This window comes from Lycium barbarum, chromosome 6 (genome assembly GCF_019175385.1).
Source record: "Lycium barbarum isolate Lr01 chromosome 6, ASM1917538v2, whole genome shotgun sequence".
Taxonomy (NCBI): Eukaryota; Viridiplantae; Streptophyta; class Magnoliopsida; order Solanales; family Solanaceae; genus Lycium; species Lycium barbarum.
In genome coordinates, this window is record NC_083342.1 from 107945752 (window position 1) to 107968225 (window position 22474).

Sequence of the window (22474 nt, forward strand, 5' to 3'; positions counted from 1 at the left end):
AGTGTCCGTGTTGGACACCCATACGTACCTAATAACCCAAATCAGCATATCAGCAAAATATTTTTAAATGTAAAAGTAAATCGACGTTAGTAATTATCATAAATGAACCGACATAGTACATGGAAGCCGATAAGGCTGTCACAGATCATATCATCCCAAACCATATACAGAACCCACACTAGTATGTCTACAGACCTCTACAGAACATAACAGAATCATAAGACGGGACAGGGCCCCGTCATACCCCTGAATAGCATACATATATACAATAGCAGCAGACTGTACCAACATATAGGCTCTGGACAAAAGAGCACTCCCAAAATAGCAGAATAGATATCCTAGGCAGGCGGTCAGCAAATCTGTCGTCTGTACCTGCGCGGCATGAAAACGCAGCCCCCGAAGGAAGGGGGTCAGTACGAAATATGTACTGAGTATGTAAAGCACGAAACGTGGTAAACAAAGTCATAATCGAAGCAGAAGATACAGAAAATGAACTGAATATCCAGATTAGCAAAATGCTGATCATATAGCATAAATAGTATTCGCTGAAAACATATGTCGTACCTGGTCCCATTACGGAACAAGATCATAACCGAAACAGAACTTATAGAGGAGTGAGTGTAACATCCGAAGTATCAAATGCATATTTTCAAAACATGAGGAGTGTGTACAGAAACATATACCATATCATATCCGACCCCTGCTAAGGGACTCGGCAAACAGAACGTGGTCACCCCCCCGACGCTGGTGCCACAACACATAAGGAGCAGAATAGGGGATAAACCCGTAACATAACATATCATATCAGATGGCCATATCAGATCATATCATATCAGAATGTGTGTACATGGCACATCATACTCCACAACCCATGTACATATATACCTGCCCCCTCACATCGAGGCACGGCGAACAATGCAGTGGAAGTCGCTTGAGAACATATCCTGGCCCGGGCTCAGTGTGGGAAACATTGGGGCATCCACGAGTGGAGTAGCGAGAGACTAAATGCAATTAAATTATCATAAGTATTTTCAGAGACTCGATGAGGCATACCAATGACAAACCAATCCAATGAAGTCAGACGGGATCATAATAAGTGAGTTTCGGATGTCATAATGAATTACAGAAGCATAATATTTCTGAAATCGTTCCGAGTGCCAAAACAATTTATAAGACTTGATGAAATATTTAAAACAGTTTTTGTTTAGTAGTTAAAAGAGTAGTCAGAACATTTCTTTCAAAAACTGCTCGAAAACAAGCCTTAAGTACAATAAGGGTAAAACCGGGAATAGTGGGCCCACCTCGGGACAAGCAAGGCGGTGGGCTCAAATTATGCATTTTAAGCTTATGGTGTCACCTACGAAGGTTCTACGGACATTCTATAACCTTTCAAATAGTTTGGGGAAGGTTTGCATAATTTTCAAGAAAGCATACAAAAAGGGTTCAATTCTATTGAACGGAAATGTGACAATTTCAGACGCGGATTCCGATGAGCAGAATATTCTCCGATGCGTGAATCCGATCCTAGTACTTCTAGGACATGCCAAAAGAAGAATCGGGATAGCTTTACATACCTTGTATGCTCTTTACGCCTTTCCAAATTCAATTCCCGTTTCCTTCAAAATCTACAATTGGTCACAATTACCAAATATCAACTTCAAGCCTTTAAGAATTCAATCTTAATTCATACTTGTCTACGGAAATTTGGGCAGCATCTCCCCTATACATATAGCATCCCCGAGAATTTAACTCGGCCAAAATAATTCAACAACAACCCAACAACAACACCAACAACAACAACAATCACTACACAACACAATATAGCATAGCTAGTCCTCTTTCCAACATAGTGCAATAACTTTCATTCCAACTTCACATTTCCAAACCAATCTCAATGTTTTTACATTCATTACTAATCAAGATCATTACAATATAATTCGGAAGCATTTCATATCAATTCTTCAAAATATTCACAAGATATACAAAATATACAAACTTTCCACCAAAACCATAATCCATCCAAAACTTCTAATCTTCAATCTACATATTCATAACATATTTCCATCTTCCAATTTCATCAACCATAATCATAATTTACATCTTAACAACTTCATTCTCACAATTACATGAATCTACCATAAAATCACAAAACTTCCCATAACAACTTAACAACCAATCTTTCATGCTATTATGGACTTACATCCCTCCAAATCCACCAACTAACATAATAATTCACATTTAGAACTTCACTTCCATAATTTCATAAAAACTACATTAAAATCACATAATTTGCTATAACCATTTTCAACAATTTTCCATACCAACTTGAACCATTTCCTTCCATTTCCATTACAAGCCTTCAACAACACAATTAACATAACAAATAAAATTGCTCCATCCTTCTACACACATACATACCCACTTTGCAAACTTCCATATTTCCATAAGTTCCACTCATTTCTACATACTACAACATAAACAAACCTTCATAACATAAGAAAAAGGAATTGATTCTTACCTTTTTCTACAAATTTCTTCACTTGAACAAGTTGTCAACTTGAAGAAATAAGTGCTCCTTCTTCCAAAACAACTACACCAAGTTGTAAAGGACACTTAATTTAGTAGGAATTCAACAAGAAAATAATTTTAGAGGCAAGATTTTGAGGGGTGATTTTCCTATGGCCAAACCCGAAATGGCCTTATTTTTGCTCTTCTTTGTGTTTTGTTCATGGTTCTTGAAGTTTCTAATGAATAAATAATGCATATATGGCCCCTTATATTAATTTGGCACATGGAAATTAATCAATTTGGTGGGCTTGGACCAGGTATGGCCGGCCACCCTCTCACCTTGGGCCTAAATTTTTCTTTTCGTTTTTTTTGGGCCAACTCGGTTGGTCCCGAGTTGGGCCTAGCCAACTGACCTTTCGACCTTAAAACGTCCATATCTCCTTGTACCGACGTCACCTTGGAACCCATGACCTATGGGTGGAAAGCTAATTCAATTATCTACAACTTCTATTTCATGGTATGTTTCCAAATTCCAAACTTATAATACGGTTTTTGCCCTCCAAAGTCAGGTAACCCGAAAACGTTTTCTTAAAAATATTCGTTTGGAGGACTTCCACTTTGATTTGGCCCAAGGGTCCTTCTTGAGTTGTGTTTAACTTCACATATGTGATTCATATAATTTGTCACATGTCCCAAAAAAAATCTTGACGTGTGGGCCCCACCTCAACTTACAGTTAATCCGACGTTCAAAAATACGGGATGTAACATCCTCCCCCCCTTTAAAACATTCATCCTCGAATGTTCAACTAGCCTTATGGGGTATTATAATATGTCGGAGAGGTCTCTTTCTTTCCTTCAAAATTTCCCAAACGTTACTATTACTATCCTCCTTTTACGTACTCGTTTTCTTTCTATTTCCGAACATCGTTGTGCTAGAACGTCCCGGCATTAGGTGGCGACGGAACTAGTGTCAGTTTACTTGTAATATCTGTACCATGTCTTTCGCTTTGTCTCTCAAATTCTGTTCAGTTAATATCTTTCATACCTCGCGACACTGGCTGCTGAGGTCCACTTGTCGGTCGGTACAATCATGAATGGGGTGTCATATGCACACATACACATTTACTACCATTTTGCTTACAAAACAATTCCCAAACGCTTATTCAAACTTACTCTCATTCCCAAGCTGCATTGCTCTATCTTCTTCCTCACCAGCTTATCCTGTCTTAGTCTACCCGACTTCTTGAGGGTTTCTAATCACTCCGCATATCCTAATTTCCTTTAAGTTACCTCAAATTTCCCATTCGTCCCTTATTCCTATACTTGTGAAAAATTTAGTTTACTTCCCAGGGGGTCACCCATCCCAGAATTGCTCTGGCCCTAGCACGCTTAACCTTACAACTTTAATGCATTTAGGCACGTTAAGGCCGGTATAATTACACCAATTGCCCCGCACGTCCTTTATCACGTAATTTAAGACAAGTCGGAGTCTTGACAACTTTTCAAAACGTTCTTGTTGCGGGTACCACCCCGGCCTAGCGAGAATTCTTTTACTTTTCCGACTATATAGTTACCATGTCGCCCCCTGTAAATCCTCAATATTTACCTTCATGTATATATATATATAAAATTCTAGACAGCCCACGAGTTTAAGTTTTTATTCCACAAATTCCATCTCCAATCCGTCGATGAAAACTGATGGAATGTTACTGTAAGGCATCTTCCGACCACCAGCAAAAGAAAACTAGAGTCCGACGAACTTCGCGGAATCTTTTAGTACTTAATTCACATAATTACCTCCATATCTATATATATATATTTTTGAGTCGTGAGCGAACCACTCAATTCCCAACTGCCTGTCATACACTTTGTATCCTTCCAATTAGAGGAAACTTAATCGTTGGACATTTTTGCCCTTCCACATATTTTTGCCCTTCACATGGGCTGTGCTAAAGCAAAATGGGGTTGGAACATATTTCTGGTCCATTTAAATAAATTGTGAATTTGCTACTCGTATATGCTTTCTCGAGATAAAATTTTCCAAACAAAGATAATGCTTCTTACGAATGCTATGTAGGGTATCTCTTAAACTTTAATCCAACATAATGGGTTTACCCTATCGGTATCGACCCTCAAGACATGTTAAGAATTTATATCTCATTTTCCTCTTTATATTCCTCGAAAAATTTGGGCAGAGGTTCCTCTGTATTTCTTACTATCCCAAAACCTGTACACAGGAAATACAAACCATGCCTCACAGGGCCAACACATATACGTATATACATATCATATCATATCGCCTCATAGCCACACGGGGCTAACAATTTCAAATAAAAGTATAAAGATACCGAGGCTTACCTCACATGCCCAACTCAAACTGCACCTGCTACACTTTCCTGTTTATTTTTCTTTTCAATCTTCAACTTTATGTTTCAATCGTATTTCAAACACCTTACCCAGCATACATCTTTCATACCATTACTTACCTGTGTACTGTGTAGCTTCCAATATCATCAGTCGATGTCTTACGTCGATACCGTTCTCCAGCTGCAATCAAGGGTTAGTAAAAAAAAAAAAGGGTTCATTTCCTACAGCTGGCTCTATCGCACGATCTAAGATCCAAAGAAAGGTAACACCCTAAATGTCCTGTAGCCTCCTGTTTATAGATGTGGTGCACAACACACCGATAAACAAGACTCTACTAGACATGGTCTGTAGACACTCCGAGGACGAACCGCTCTGATACCACTGTTGTCACGACCCAACCCCGTAGGCCGCGACTAGTGTCCGTGCTGGACACCTATACGTACCCAATAACCCAAATCAGCATATCAGCAGAATATTTTTAAATGTAAAAGTCAATCGACGTTAGTAATTATCATAAATGAACCGACATAGTACATGGAAGCCGATAAGGCTGTCACAGATCATATCATCCCAAACCATATACATAACCCACACAAGTATGTCTACAGACCTCTACAGAACATAACAGAATCATAAGACGGGACAGGGCCCCGTCATACCCCTGAATAGCATACATATATACAATAGCAGCAGACTGTACCAACATATAGGCTCTGGACAAAAGAGCACTCCCAAAATAGCAGAATAGATATCCTAGGCAGGCGGTCAGCAAATCTGTCGTCTGTACCTGCGCGGCATGAAAACGCAGCCCCCGAAGGAAGGGGGTCAGTACGAAATATGTACTGAGTATGTAAAGCACGAAACGTGGTAAACAAAGTCATAATCGAAGCAGAAGATACAGAAAATGAACTGAATATCCAGATTAGCAAAATGCTGATCATATAGCATAAATAGTATTCGCTGAAAACATATGTCGTACCTGGTCCCATTACGGAACAAGATCATAACCGAAACAGAACTTACAGAGGAGTGAGTGTAACATCCGAAGTATCAAATGCATATTTTCAAAACATGAGGAGTGTGTACAGAAACATATACCATATCATATCCGACCCCTGCTAAGGGACTCGGCAAACAGAACATGGTCACCCCCCCGACGCTGGTGCCACAACACATAAGGAGCAGAATAGGGGATAAACCCGTAACATAACATATCATATCAGATGGCCATATCAGATCATATCATATCAGAATGTGTGTACATGGCACATCATACTCCACAACCCATGTACATATATACCTGCCCCCTCACATCGAGGCACGGCGAACAATGCAGTGGAAGTCGCTTGAGAACATATCCTGGCCCGGGCTCAGTGTGGGAAACATTGGGGCATCCACGAGTGGAGTAGCGAGAGACTAAATGCAATTAAATTATCATAAGTATTTTCAGAGACTCGATGAGGCATACCAATGACAAACCAATCCAATGAAGTCAGACGGGATCATAATAAGTGAGTTTCGGATGTCATAATGAATTACAGAAGCATAATATTTCTGAAATCGTTCCGAGTGCCAAAACAATTTATAAGACTTGATGAAATATTTAAAACAGTTTTTGTTTAGTAGTTAAAAGAGTAGTCAGAACATTTCTTTCAAAAACTGCTCGAAAACAAGCCTTAAGTACAATAAGGGTAAAACCGGGAATAGTGGGCCCACCTCGGGACAAGCAAGGCGGTGGGCTCAAATTATGCATTTTAAGCTTATGGTGTCACCTACGAAGGTTCTACGGACATTCTATAACCTTTCAAATAGTTTGGGGAAGGTTTGCATAATTTTCAAGAAAGCATACAAAAAGGGTTCAATTCTATTGAACGGAAATGTGACAATTTCAGACGCGGATTCCGATGAGCAGAATATTCTCCGATGCGTGAATCCGATCCTAGTACTTCTAGGACATGCCAAAAGAAGAATCGGGATAGCTTTACATACCTTGTATGCTCTTTACGCCTTTCCAAATTCAATTCCCGTTTCCTTCAAAATCTACAATTGGTCACAATTACCAAATATCAACTTCAAGCCTTTAAGAATTCAATCTTAATTCATACTTGTCTACGGAAATTTGGGCAGCATCTCCCCTATACATATAGCATCCCCGAGAATTTAACTCGGCCAAAATAATTCAACAACAACCCAACAACAACACCAACAACAACAACAATCACTACACAACACAATATAGCATAGCTAGTCCTCTTTCCAACATAGTGCAATAACTTTCATTCCAACTTCACATTTCCAAACCAATCTCAATGTTTTTACATTCATTACTAATCAAGATCATTACAATATAATTCGGAAGCATTTCATATCAATTCTTCAAAATATTCACAAGATATACAAAATATACAAACTTTCCACCAAAACCATAATCCATCCAAAACTTCTAATCTTCAATCTACATATTCATAACATATTTCCATCTTCCAATTTCATCAACCATAATCATAATTTACATCTTAACAACTTCATTCTCACAATTACATGAATCTACCATAAAATCACAAAACTTCCCATAACAACTTAACAACCAATCTTTCATGCTATTATGGACTTACATCCCTCCAAATCCACCAACTAACATAATAATTCACATTTAGAACTTCACTTCCATAATTTCATAAAAACTACATTAAAATCACATAATTTGCTATAACCATTTTCAACAATTTTCCATACCAACTTGAACCATTTCCTTCCATTTCCATTACAAGCCTTCAACAACACAATTAACATAACAAATAAAATTGCTCCATCCTTCTACACACATACATACCCACTTTGCAAACTTCCATATTTCCATAAGTTCCACTCATTTCTACATACTACAACATAAACAAACCTTCATAACATAAGAAAAAGGAATTGATTCTTACCTTTTTCTACAAATTTCTTCACTTGAACAAGTTGTCAACTTGAAGAAATAAGTGCTCCTTCTTCCAAAACAACTACACCAAGTTGTAAAGGACACTTAATTTAGTAGGAATTCAACAAGAAAATAATTTTAGAGGCAAGATTTTGAGGGGTGATTTTCCTATGGCCAAACCCGAAATGACCTTATTTTTGCTCTTCTTTGTGTTTTGTTAATGGTTCTTGAAGTTTCTAATGAATAAATAATGCATATATGGCCCCTTATATTAATTTGGCACATGGAAATTAATCAATTTGGTGGGCTTGGACCAGGTATGGCCGGCCACCCTCTCACCTTGGGCCTAAATTTTTCTTTTCGTTTTTTTGGGCCAACTCGGTTGGTCCCGAGTTGGGCCTAGCCAACTGACCTTTCGACCTTAAAACGTCCATATCTCCTTGTACCGATGTCACCTTGGAACCCACGACCTATGGGTGGAAAGCTAATTCAATTATCTACAACTTCTATTTCATGGTATGTTTCCAAATTCCAAACTTATAATACAGTTTTTGCCCTCCAAAGTCAGGTAACCCGAAAACGTTTTCTTAAAAATATTCGTTTGGAGGACTTCCACTTTGATTTGGCCCAAGGGTCCTTCTTGAGTTGTGTTTAACTTCACATATGTGATTCATATAATTTGTCACATGTCCCAAAAAAAATCTTGACGTGTGGGCCCCACCTCAACTTACAGTTAATCCGACGTTCAAAAATACGGGATGTAACATAAAATCCAGGCATTGAAGCTCTCAGACATATTATTGTCCACACTATCACACTCAATGTCAGTTCTAAAGTACAGTTTACACCAAATTTCAGGTGGATAGTACAGTAAATCTGCAACAATATCCTTACCATCTTTGGCAGTACCTAACTGTTTCATTTTGTCCAGATTTATCTTCATCTCTCCTTCAAAGGTGCTTTTTGCACACTTCCAGAATTGGTTCCTTCTTTGAAGACCTCTCCATCCTTTTGCCCAGTTGGCTAGGATGTGTCTAGCACACATCCTGTGCTCCACCAGTGGTAACAATTCTTGCATAGCTGATTGAAGCCCCTACAATTTTGAGAAACAGTTATATATGAATGGACAGAAACTAAATGAAGAAAAAAAAATGATTATCATACCTTTTGCATGTCTGATATCACTATGTAGTTGCTGCCATCTCCCATTCCCAAATCAGCTATCAAAAATTTCAAAAACCATGTCCAAGTGTTCTTATTATCATATTCCACTATAGCCCAAGCAATAGGCAATATTTGATTATTAGCATCTTTAGCAACAGCAACCAATAGCTGTCCTTTGGTTATTCACTTTAAGAAACAACCATCCAAACCAATACATTTCCTACAACCACCTAAAAAGCATTTTTTCAAAGCATCAAAGCAAATATAAAAACTTTCAAACACCAACCTACCACTTTCACCAGAATCATCAACCTTAACAACACAAGTACTCCCAGGATTAGTCCTTAACATTTCATCCCTATAGTCAAATATTCTTCCAAACTCTAACACATGATCACCCATGATTTCTTGGAGTACTTTAGCTCTAGCTCTCCTGGTAGTGGTTTTTCCAACATGTATGTTAAGTTCTTCCCTAATATACTACTGAAACTTGAAAATCCTAATGTTTGGCTGTTCTGTAATTCCATTCTTGTAATGCTTAGACAAGAACTTAGCATTGCACATGTAATTTCTAGTAGTCTTGACACACCTATGTTTAGGATTGTAGGTTTTGATCATGAAATCATTAGTCTTCTTGTCAAGACTTGCATATAGCAGCCATGGGCAACCATCCCTACACCTCACCCTAACCTTTTTGGGCTCATTGACAAATTTCTCTAACTGCACACCCCTTTGAAGTGCATATTTTGTAACAGCATCCCTAAACTCATTTACATCCTCAAAACTATCCCCAACTCCCACATCACCTTTTCAACAGTTTTGTCAAAAATTATCCTTCTCCTAGCCCTCCTAGACCCTGACTCATCATCTGTATCTGATTCAACACTATATGCATCAGAACTGACATACACTGGCTCATCCCCAGCAACCTTACTGCTATATCCTGCATTTTGTACGTTCGGATAATTCGAGGTAATTGCGAGAAGTTAAGGGCAAGACCATTTTCCAAAGTTATTCTAAAATACAAGTTATTATGAGCATTATTGGGATGGAAATATTGAGAAAGGTTAAGGGTAAAAATGGAAATTCACAAAAGAGTTTATGGTAATATTGTGGAAATGCTAGGGGTAAAATGGGAATTTCACAAAGTGTTCAAGAAAATTCTTGAAATGTCACTTTGGCCATGTGACATAAAAGGTGGGCCCCACCCATAGCCATGTGTCCATGCTCTTACTTAAGGGACCAAAGTTTATACAACAAGACAAGTGGATGTATTTGTTGTTTTAAGAAAATTCTAGAAAAGGGGAGAAGACCCATGTGTCCATAACTTTTATTTGAGGGACTTAAAAATAAATAAGGATAAATGATGGAAAAAGAAGGATAAATAAGACATATTTCTCATCTTCTTTCCTTAAGAGAAATCAAGAAACTTGGAGAAGCCCCAAGTTGAAGGCCATTCGGCCATGTGCACCCCAACAAGAACCTTGAGAAACATTTGTTCAAAAATTATTTTCCTACTAATTGGAAGGTCCTAGCAAAGTGGAGTACCTATTGGAGCAAGAAAAACATCTATTCTTGCAAGTTCATAACCATGGTCAAGTGAAGAAGTTGAAGGAAAAAGGTAAGAATTAATTTCCTTTTATATGTTATGGATGATTTATGTATGTTGAAGTGTGTAGAAAAGGATTAAATTCATGAAATATGTGTGTATATGTGTTGGCCGAATGGAAGTGGTGTGGTGTAGAAAGAATGGATTAATTTTACTTAGTATTTAGATTGTTGTTGTAATGTATAGAAATAGATGAAAATTCATGAAAATATGTATGTTGTTGTTGTGGCCGAATAAGGGGTTGTTTTGGTAAGTTATGGTGAATTGATTTCATTTGATATTCTAGTTGTTGTTGATGTGGATTCTACGATGAAAACGAAAGTTTGATGGCTTGAAATGAAGTTGTAATCGTTGTAGGATTGTTGAAGAGGTTAATGCGACACTAGCATGAATTCTTATAATTGTATGGACGGTATTGTAACGTGTGAATTTTGATATAGTTTATGAATCTAGAATAAGGAAAATGTGTTGTTGTTGTCCTTGTTGAAGTTGGAAGATTTCGGACTATGTTGTAAGTTGGCTAGGCCGTTTAAAATATTGTGTGAGTTGCTTGAAGCATTCATGAGTATCGTTCGAATGGTTTTGGATTAATACTTGAATATGTGAGCAACCATATTGGCTTGATCGTATGCGGTTGGATTGAATATAATTGTTGGTATTAATGTTGATAATGTGGCCGAGTTCCATTCTCGGATTTTTTGTTGTGAAATTGACCGAGTTAGATTCTCGGGGATGGTGTATTTACAGGGGAAATGCTGCCGAAATTTCGGCAGAATATAAATGAATTCATTTGAAAGAATAAGACTAGTATATGCCGATGAATCTAATGATTATGTCAACTTTCTTGAATGTAGACTAACAAGTTTGGATAAATAAGCGTAGCTAATAAGGCGTGGCACAGGTATGCAAGGCTTACCCTTTCTTTCTTTTGGCCTGTCCTAGAGCTAAGTAAGGTATGACATGACACGCACCTCGGGGTAATTCTACTCTTTGATTCCGAGTTTGGTTACGATGCCTATTCTCTTTTGTCATGAGTATGTTTCGTATGGTTGAGTCTATTGTATGATCACTAAATGAATAAGTTACTTCATATGGTTTGATATGTATCCGTGATTCCGAGACTCTGTTCGATATGTTCCCGAGGTTGCCTATGATTCTGATTCACTTCTGATATAAGTATGTCTGATATGATCAAGCTTATTATATGATCGAATAATGAGATGAGAATAAAAAGTTTGTTCTGAAAGAGTTCTGTAAGTTTTTAATGTCCCCAACGTTTGTAAAGGATATTGGATTTGCTTGAAACGTTCGTAAAAGCTCTATGGTAAAAATGTCCGTAACTTTCACATACTAACTCCGATTAATTTGAAATATGTTTATGATCCTTCAAAGGTCGGTATGTGTATGTATATATCGAGTCTTGATATATGTGTATGTGGTTTCGCACTACTCTGTTCGTGCAAGTCTCTGTATGTCTGTTCACTGAGTCCCGGGTCAGGATATGTTCTTGTGCGTATTCCATTGCGTTGTTCACCGAGACCCACCAGTAGAGGGCCGGGACACGTTATATGATGATGGCGCCAGATCCCCTCTACCGAGTCCCTTACTGAAGGGCCGGGACATGTTATCCACCGAGTCCCTCACTTGCGGGCCGGGACATGTTACATGCATACATGATATTTGACGTGACATGCCTGATTTTATCTACCGAGTCCCTCGTTCGAGGGCCGGGACACGTTATGCGTATGTGATATACGATGTTGACATACATGATTCTATCCACCGAGTCCCTCACTCGAGGGCCGGGACACGTTATTTGCACATGTGATGTATTATATGGATCGGGCCGTACGTTCCGCGACATTATTATATTACGTATGACATTGGCATCTATGTTTTGTGTCTGGAAAAACAAGCATCTTGATATTCTGGTATTTTGGATCTGTACTTCTTCGGATACATGATTCGCGTTTGGAAAATAAGTATTTGGAATTCTGGATAATGTGCTCACCCTTGTACTGCTTGTTTCGATTATGGATCTGTTTTCTGTATTTCATGCTTTACATACTCAGTACATATTCCGTACTGACCCTCTTTCTTCGGGGGCTGCGTTTCATGCCGCGCAGGTACACCCAGATGAGTTGAAGCTATAATAGAAGATGTCCCAGTGGAGATGGCAAGCTCCATTTGTTCCTGGAGTGTTGCCGAGTCAGAGTTTGTATGATATGCTTTCTAGACTGATGTTAGAGACTTTGCAGACAGCGTCATGGGTATTGGCTGTCAATCTGTAAGCGGCTCCATCAGCCGATATGTCGATCTGTGTTATGTAATAAATTTTGTATAATTACAGATTTTGTTAAGTTTCGAGAACGATAAAGGAAAGATTTCAAAATCTTAACATGTATTTTACTTTTATTTGATTTTCAGAGTCCGAAGAAATTATATGCGTAATAAGAATCTATGGGTTCGCTCGGCTTCGGATATGGGGTCGGGTGCCCATCACACCCTAGGGCATTAGGGTGTGACACTTACCTTTCAAGCTTGTGTCAGGAGTAGCAGTTTCATCAAAGCCCAGATCTGGACCAACTTCACCAACATGAATTTCTCCAGGGTCATTTGGTATCCTTTCTCTTCTTTTCCTCATCTGATATGACCTTCTTTCAGCCCTCAAATTTATGCACTCTTCATGAACATCATCACTTTCATGTTCAACATCATGTTCATTAAATAGTTCAGCTTGGTCAGACTCAGAACTATCAACAGTGGACTGGTCAGATTTAGAATAGGAAATTCACTACTTAATGGGTTTTTAGAAGCAGCAGTTTCAGCAGCTACTGGTTCAGCAGGTGCTGCAGTTTCAGTAGCTGCTGGTTCTTTATTAAAAGCATACCCATCCCCTTCTTGGATACCCCCATCCCTTTCTTCATTAAAAGCACCCAAAGATTCCTCATTGGGGCTAGTGTATTCCAGAAAAGCAATGGGACCATCTACATTATCTAAATTATCAACCATGTGACAGACATAGATTTCAATAGTATCCCCATTTTCAAAACTTTGTGAAATTTCCATAATGTCCCTATCAGTTTGGATTTCTACAACACTGTCACTATTAGGTCTCCTAACACAAAATGAACAACTTGTAGTATACCCTAGTTCTTTAATATAATCCCTCAGTTCAAAAAAGGACATCCTATCCACATCAATATCCAAAAACTCTGTTATTTGTCCACCATCATACTTTGGTTGCCCATTACTGACATCCAAAACCCCACCATGATACCATCTCAATGTTACTAATACAAACCCACTCATACCTGAAATTACAATTCAATAATAGTACAAACAATCAGTACCATACATATACAATAACAATATATGGTCAACAACAATCACAACCCCACACACACATCAAATAACAACAATGAAATTCAGACTTCTGACAATACAAGGCCAAACAGACCCCAAAATCACATTTTGGGGTGAAGAAAAATTGGACGCACTTACAACAGTAATACTACACGACATAAGCTTACACATCTCTTAACCCCAATTTAAACTAGGAAAAACCCATAATTTTTTAACAAACCCTAGAAATTCATATGACAATGTCACAAATCCTATATAATATAGAAAAAAATAAACTTTACGCGTACAATACTGACAAAGAACACGACTAACCTGGTATTTTTTCAGTTCACTAAAAGCTTGACACTACCTTCAAGATAAATCGATGATTTCGGGTCAAAATCCACCGCGATGTTACAACCTAAACTTAGTTTAACTATGATTCACACTGATTTGCAGAATAAAATGGTATTTGAGTGATTAAAATGGTAGAAATCGAGTGGAAGGTGAGTGAGAATTCTGGATTTCAAATTTTGGAGAGCAGAATATTGAAAATTACCCGTCTGGTTTTAACTTTATGAGCGCGTGCATACACTCGATGTCGTTTGAGTGACTTTGTCCAATTGAAAGCGTAAATAATACACAAAAATAAGTCCGGGGGGGTCATAGGACTGTTGACACCCAATTTTGTCCCTCCTTTATTTAATTTACTCGGGTTTCTAAATTTACTAACGAGCTAAATACTTTATTGTCACAATATTTTATTACTACTACTATTAATATCATTACTTTTATTTTCAACATTATGAGCATTTCTTTACCACAAATTTTGAACAGCTAGTCATCGTTTTCGTTTCAGGTTCGGATTCGTTAAATTAATTATAAGACAACACTTTGTAAAATATCTATTTTTTACATATTAATTATTTACTGTCTTTACATAATATATATTATACCGGGCATTAAATCAGAAGCCCGAAAATAATTAAATAGCGGAGGAATAGCTAACAATTTTCAGCAAATTAATGGCTTAAAATACAAATACAATATTATTTCCCTACCCAAATAAACAACCTACATTTAATACCCAACCCACATTTATATCAGCCCATATTTAAATTAATAGACCAGCCCACACCTTACCCGATCCAGCCCATTACTCCTTTGACCCGGTCCAACCCGTTTCCCCTTCCCCTTTAACCTAATTTCTCTCCCTCTTTTTCTTTTCTCTTTTTTCTGATTCCACCGCCGCACACCCCTAACCTTTCCCCTTTCCCGCTCTCGTCTCCTCCGCCTTCTCTCGTCTCTCTCTTCCTCCTCTTTCCCTCTTCTTTGTCATCTTTTCCATCTCTCTTCCACCCCACACCCACGTTCTCTCCACTTCGCCCGACATCGCCCTGCCATTCCTCACGCTCCCTGCCTCTCCACTTCTCACTGCCCCTCACGTTCCACACACCTCTCCTTGTCTCCCTCACTGCCCCTCACGTTCCACACACCTCTCCTTGTCTCCCTCATTGCTCCGACACCATCACACCACTTCACTTTGTCCCCCACGCCTGTCTCCTCTTTCATACGCTCCTCTCTCTCAACTCTATAAATAATGAAGAATTACTCTTTGAAAAGGGAGAGGTGGAACCACGAAAATCCCACAAAACACAAGTTTTAATCAACAGAGATTAGCCAACGATTACTCTAATTTTTAGTTGGAAACTTTGTTACTTTAATCGACTTCTTCGTGTTCGAGCGTAGATTTGACGCCATCGACGCCCCACTTCACTGTACCACAAAAGGGTAAATTCTGCCTCGTCTTAGTTCATTTTTCATTCTAGTAGTTTAGTTTGTTTGGGATTTTTGTGAATCGATTTAGTAGTAATTTCGTGAGTTTAGGCAGTCTATTATGTGAGTGTAATCGAAGAGGTGTTATTGTTAAATAAGTATTGTTTATGCGTGTTGAAGTTCTTGTTTCATCCTATCAAGGTGCTTGTAGATAGTGTTAAGAAAATTTCATCATCTGTTAAGTTCATACAAAAAAAATGAAAAGGGTAAAGGGTGGGGGTATAGTCTAAATACTACGTCTTGGATATTCAAGTTGTTTCATTAAGATGACGTTATATTAATTGAAATGAGGCTATTTGTTTTTTTTTTGAAAAATCTGGAATTAGTATGTGCATGTTGTTGCTTCAGTTTGGTTAATTGCAGTTTGGCTTATGATTTGTGTAGTGAAATTGTGTCTAAGTCTAGCCAGCACCTGGTGTGTGTTCGTTCTGTTAGAGTTGAAATGATGTTTGCTTCATAACTTTGATTGTGTCTGTATGATCGCGTTATTCAGATTTGATGTTCGGCTGCATATAGATTAGTATAAGTCTATCTAAACCTAAGGTTATGCTCAGTTGGGATTCAGTGGTATACAACATGTTCTGTAAACTGACCAGGACCTGTTCATAAGTTAAGAGAAGTTTGCATAGTCTGTGGCAAACAGCATCTGCCAATATATTTTACATTGCCCGTGACTGTTTGAAAAAAAAATGATAAATATCCAAGGCATCGTCATATAACTGTTTGCTTATTCGAAATAGTGAAGAACTTGACTCAGCTTCAACTATCGTGTCGATAGACTGTTTTTGTGATAAGAGTTTTTTAGAGGGTTGTCGGTATGATATAGCTTGCTGCATTTTTTTTTTTTTTTGCTTGTTTGGTTAAGTGGAGCTTATCTGCTTTGAATTGATTACTGCTTGAAGGCATTTTCTATTTACAAAGTATTAAATCATTTGTATTTCCAACATAAAATGCCATTTCTCTATTCCAGTTCCTTATTTCTCCTTGAACATGTTCTGTTTTCTTAAGTCATGGGCTGCAATTGGTGTCATTTAATCTTAGTTGGTGTCGCGGGCTGGTTCTGTTTTGGTTCTGTGTGCATGATTTTCTTTAATTTCAACACTTCAGCATGATCTCCCTTTTGCTTGTTTCTATTTAGCATGACTGATTTCTGTAGAGTGTTAAAGGAGGGCAGGCTCGAGAGATTCAGTCTCATCCCATTTAGATGTATATCAGCTGGTATATTTAGTACATAAGAGGGGTATACCATCTCGTTAGTTAAACTTGGTGTGGCTGCCTCAAACTATGAAATCTTTCACCATTAATGTGCTGTAGTATCAATATCATAAATTTAGAACATGTTAATAAGGCAGAATGACATTTTCGATTTTAGCTTCAGTATTTTCCGATATATGCTAAGGACTCTGTTGAATTCTGAAAGAATATTTGAGGTTCCCTATTGATAAGAACATGCTAAGTGTATGCTATATGTATATTCATTTGCTTACCTGTTTTATAACATGATATGCATGCTATATGACTTCCCCTTTGACCTGTATGAACAGCCTGTTTAATCTATCATCCTTGGTCATGGAATAATTCAATTTGTTTTCTCAGCTTTTTTTTTCTTTTCTCTGGTTAACAAGCTAGTCTGAAACTTCCAAACAGATATCTATGATGTTTTGACAAGAAGTAGGTGTTTAAATGGATTCAATTCTGTGTGTTTTAAAGTCTGTGTAATTTATCTAAATGTGTTGCATGTCTGCACCTGGTCAGTCCCGCCTATACGCGAAATCATGAAAATAGATTATGTGATACTATAGCATGCTTAATGATTATTTAAGTTGGGACCAGGAGCTATATTTTACATGTTTAACTGTGTTTATTGATCGTATGCTAATTGTTTTTCTTTCGTTTTTATGCATGAACCTCGCGTTACGAGTCTCGGACTCATCCTCCTCCGCACTCAGTATTGGGCTAAAAACCCAATAAAATTCTCCTCTCGAGTCAGCCCATTTGCAGCCAAGGAATCAAAAGGAATTCTGGGCCAAAGCCCACTAACAAAACAGACTGTAGCAGCAGTCCATGAAAAAATGGATTAAACCCATTTAATTTTATTGTGTGCTTCAGCTTTATTTTATGCTTAACTTGTATTGTTTTGACTAACACTTTATCTTACTCTTATTTCTATTTAGCTTAGATGAATTATAAGAGAATTAGCATAGATAGTTTTGGGAATAACGGGTAGTTAATTTAAAGAATACCAATAATTAATTCCTTAAGATTTCATTCTCTTTTGGTTAGATTATTCATAATATCTACAATATCTACTTTATTAGAATAATAGATTTTCAAATAACATGACTATATATTTGAGTTAGAAGAATCAAGATTCACCTTTACTACTTTAGAAATTTAAAACACTAATGCTAACTCGTTTAAAAAATAAAAAGGTAAACTAACTCAACGAACAACTCTTTCACTTCAGGTTCTTTCCAACATTTAAAGAAAAAATACATATTGAAATACATATTTGTCTAGAATAAATCTTTAAAACTCTTATCAAATAACTCTTTTAAATTTTAGTCATTTTCTCCACATATAAACATTACACGTCCCACTTCTTTGGTTTATTTCTAACAAAGCTCTTTTGTACATTTACTATTTTCTACAAGTATTATTTTAAACAACGCTATTATACTTTCGTTTTAAAACCTTAACCATATTTATAAGTCATATTTCAAAATAGCATTAAAAGTACTCTTTTATACGATTTTTTTTTTTTTTTTACAAATTTTATTTTAAATGGCATTCTTACATATTTATCTATAACTTTAGCCATACTTACAAAATTACTTTCCTTTTTCCTATAATACTATATTTACATCTAGCCTAATTAATTTCAAGTCCGGTCGGTTAACCATTGTTAATGGGTCTTAAAGGATGCCTAATACCTTCCCTTTAGACTAATTGAACCCTTACCTAGAATCTTAAGTTTCGCAGACCTTAAACAGAGTTAACTTTAAATATAACTTCAATAAACTTTAGGTGTCCTAATTCACCATAAATAATTAGGTGGCGACTCCTTAAAAACAACAAACAAAAAAACAGGAATCTCCAATACGTCACACTTCTAAATTTTAACTCTCCGGGGTAAAAATGGGGTGTGACAAGGACCCGCAAAGTTGAGGTGTGTTATGGCAATTTTGGCTATAGTTTGAGTGTGTTTTGAATACTTTTCCCTAAATTCTATTATTATATGTGTATGAGAAGCTTAAAATAGTGTTTGCCTACAAGGTGTTTGATTGATTCCGTATACATATTTTCTACTAATTCAGAAAGTTATGTTCTCCAATTTCTGCATATATTTTACTTATGTAATAGACCTTTAAGACAGAGGTTTTTTTTGTTTTTAGTTTTTTGTCATTCTTTAATATAATTATCAGGTTACGATTGTTTTCCTTAAATTTATAAAATGTATGCACGAGTGCCTCTTTCAGGCATTGTAAGCGAGACTTCCATGTGACATTTCAATTGAACTTGGAGAAATCTCCTCTTAGTCCGTATTTATAGGGTGAAAGTTTATGATGTGGTAGACGGCGTCCTAGAAGGAGGACAGGCTTAGAATTCTTCAATGTCGAAGCTGATGTAGATAGTGATGAGGACGAGGGAGAAGAATTTCCTGAAGATGCTTAGACTTTAGTTTCTACTATCTATCTTCAGTTTTGTTCTGTTCGTTAATTTGATTTATCATTTCATCTAATAATGAAGTATGCATCAGCAAAATGTATTGAAAAAAATGTTTGGTTAAATCGGAATTTTAAACTTATTTTGAATTTTATTTTAATTTGGAGAAAACGTTTCTTGAAGTGAAAGTTTGACAGTTATAATTTTTCTTTAAAAAAAAATAACCGTGAAAGTTGAATTTGCCATAGCTTCAATTTACATTACAGAACTCTGAAGTTCGTCGGAACTATTCTCCGTGTGTGTGTTTGGGGAGGGGCAGGAGGATAATCAAGAGAAGGCACTAAGCCGGAACTATTATGTGATTGAAATAACCAGAGAAAGAAAATTCGCATTTCTGAAGATGGTACAAGGATTTTGTAGGTACTGACAATAGAATAAAGATGGACACTGAAGGAATTGGATATGTTTAAGACTATTAAATCTTTTTAAAAATGTTACTTATAAGAAATTATTGCAGAAATAGTCCCTCATGAACCTTAATTTACTTGGGATTGACTAAGATTGAGATAAAAAAAAGTTTGGTTATATTTAACACCATTGGCTGAAAGGATGCTTTATAAAAAATAAAAAAACACCATAAATTAGCTGAAGTAAATTATTTGGCACAGATCTTCTCTGGCTTAAGTGTTGTAGATAGTGGCATTAGCTTTGTGGAAATATCTAGTTCAATATACTCTATATAGTTTGTACCTATTAAAAAAATATACTCTTTGTAGTTTGTTCGCAGTCCACTTTGTGCTTGCTGAATTTGTTTGTATAGAATAAACTTAACGAAAACTTAGTATATAAATGTTAACAAGTTTGAGTTTTTTCTGTTCTTGTGTATCCCTCCTGGGTCTTTTATCTGTTGGTGTTGATTGTTAGATTTTTGTTTGCAGATCTCATAGTAAATGGTGGAGTAGAGATACCTGATGAGGATGGTGCAAGACATGAATATCATAACCGGTTGTTGCCACGTGAGGACCAAGAATAATACATTGAGGAGCTTACGAGAAGCATTCAGCAAAGATATGTGAGGTTAGCTCACGTGGAGTATGATGAGGAAGCAACAGATGTTCAGCAGCAAGCTCTCTTGCCATCGGTCAGGGATCCAAAATTGTGGATGGCTAAATGTGCGGTATGGTATACCCGAAGTATAAATTAACATGTAATTCTAAGATTAGGCATTAAAAAGTTTTGCCAGAGATAACAGGACATGGTGATATAGGAAAATGAAAGAAGAATTTTTTTTTTATCAGCAAGGTTCATTGTCAACACATTGAAGGGGACCAGCATCGAAAGTTAAAGAGGGAGTTAACGATCCTTGAGCAACAATGAATGATTGTTCTCTCACTTATCTTGGAGCAATACTCTGAGGACCTCCATTTCCAATTCTTCCATCCTTTTTCTTGAGTTTCCCTCTCGGTGACCAGTAAATTTTATCATGGCTAACGTAAATCGTTTATACAAAGTGATGGGGATGACATTAGTATCAGTTGGTTTTTCATTTATGATTGACAAATTTTGTGGTTTCCAAATTGGGTAAAACTTCAAAGGTGAAAATATTCGATCTTCTTGACACTGAAGAACAAGTTGTTTGATGTTTGTATAACTCTTTGTTGGAAGCTTTGTCAGGAGCAATGAAGTAATTTCCTTCACTGGGTATTGTTGGATTTGCACTCACACCAATGACATACATTAACCATTGATTATAATAATTGTTGGCCAAATAACCATAGCCATGCCTAACCCTGTAAGTAAGAAAATTATTGTCAAATAGTTGATAATCTAATTACTTAAAATGCTTGGTCTACTGTTGTGATTAATCTTGGATAATCTTGATTATGTACCTTGGCGTTCTTTGAACAAGCTTACAGCCAAAATGGTTGAAAACTATATTGACTTTCATGCTTCTGTCTCCAATATATTCATCGTTGAGCCCCAATAACATAACCTGGAAATTTCATTTAAGGCTAGAACTAAAGGATCGCTATATGATTCTATCAATCAAAGGCGGGTCCAATATTTTAATTCAGTTGGGGTGCGAACTTAGTATAAAGAAGCATATTTTAAAAAGTTTTCAATAGTTTAACTTGAAAGTGGTGGATGAGTCACATCTACTAACAACAAGGTGACTTACTTTGTCATGCTGAGTGAAGTAATTGTTGGAGATGGTTCTGCAGTTGAAGCATGAATGACATCGAGTAGGTCATCCACTGCATGAGCAAGATTGCAATGATCAATCCAAATATTCGACGATCCAAACACACGCATGGGCACCACCATCAGAGCCTAATATTTCACCAACATGTTCAGGATCATGCCTTTTTTACCAGGCTTAGAGTCATGTGTACTAATCCCGTGGCCATGAATAATAACATTTGTGACATAGTCCAATGTGATGCATGGACCATTAGAAATCTCAATTTTTGCACCTCTGCCATCAATAGTATTGTGAGTACACCATAAGCTCATTTTTAAGTGTAAGTATCATGCCTATTTTAAAAATGTCCCTTTTGAGCCGACAACAGCATCAACAACGCATATTTACCTAAACTTGAATCCTCTTAATAACATAAGCAAAATGTAGTCAGTAATGAAGCAATAGCAGTGACATATACCATAGAAAATGTTAGTCTATAATAAGACTGATCCAAAAAAAAAAATTGAGAATATAAAATTTGCAATATGTCACACATAGTTCATATACAACTGTCTCACTCCATTCTTCCACATAGAACATGTCTCCATTTTTCTGTTTATAAAAGTAGAAGTGCAATTTAGGGGGGGAAATTACTCTTTCTAATATGTCTCTTATTTTTTCCTTTTTTTTTTTCTCAGAATTTATGTCCCATGGACGACATACCTTTATCTTCAATGACGGTCCGAAACAATAGTGAAGAGATGCGGCATGAAGCAATGGATTAGTTTCAACATTTCATACTGGAAAGTATGGGCGGCTCAATAAAATTGGTGGTCTAAAGCCAAATATTAACAAGAGATCTCAAGTATATTCA

The 22474-nt window shown here is 36.9% G+C and overlaps 2 long non-coding RNA genes and 1 pseudogene across 2 annotated transcripts; all 3 read right to left on the minus strand.

Moving 5' to 3' along the window:
- Positions 1–188: 188 nt before the first annotated feature.
- On the minus strand, positions 189–2722 carry LOC132599947 (uncharacterized). Its single transcript, XR_009567080.1, has 3 exons — positions 2519–2722; positions 1575–1625; positions 189–372 (listed from the first exon to the last, which is right to left on the minus strand). It is a non-coding gene; the product is annotated as an uncharacterized LOC132599947 (long non-coding RNA).
- Positions 2723–5469: 2747 nt separating this feature from the next.
- On the minus strand, positions 5470–7961 carry LOC132599948 (uncharacterized). Its single transcript, XR_009567081.1, has 3 exons — positions 7809–7961; positions 6865–6915; positions 5470–5662 (listed from the first exon to the last, which is right to left on the minus strand). It is a non-coding gene; the product is annotated as an uncharacterized LOC132599948 (long non-coding RNA).
- A 12406-nt stretch (positions 7962–20367) lies between these two features.
- LOC132599949 (probable pectate lyase 16) lies at positions 20368–21951 on the minus strand (annotated as a pseudogene).
- Positions 21952–22474: the final 523 nt, after the last annotated feature.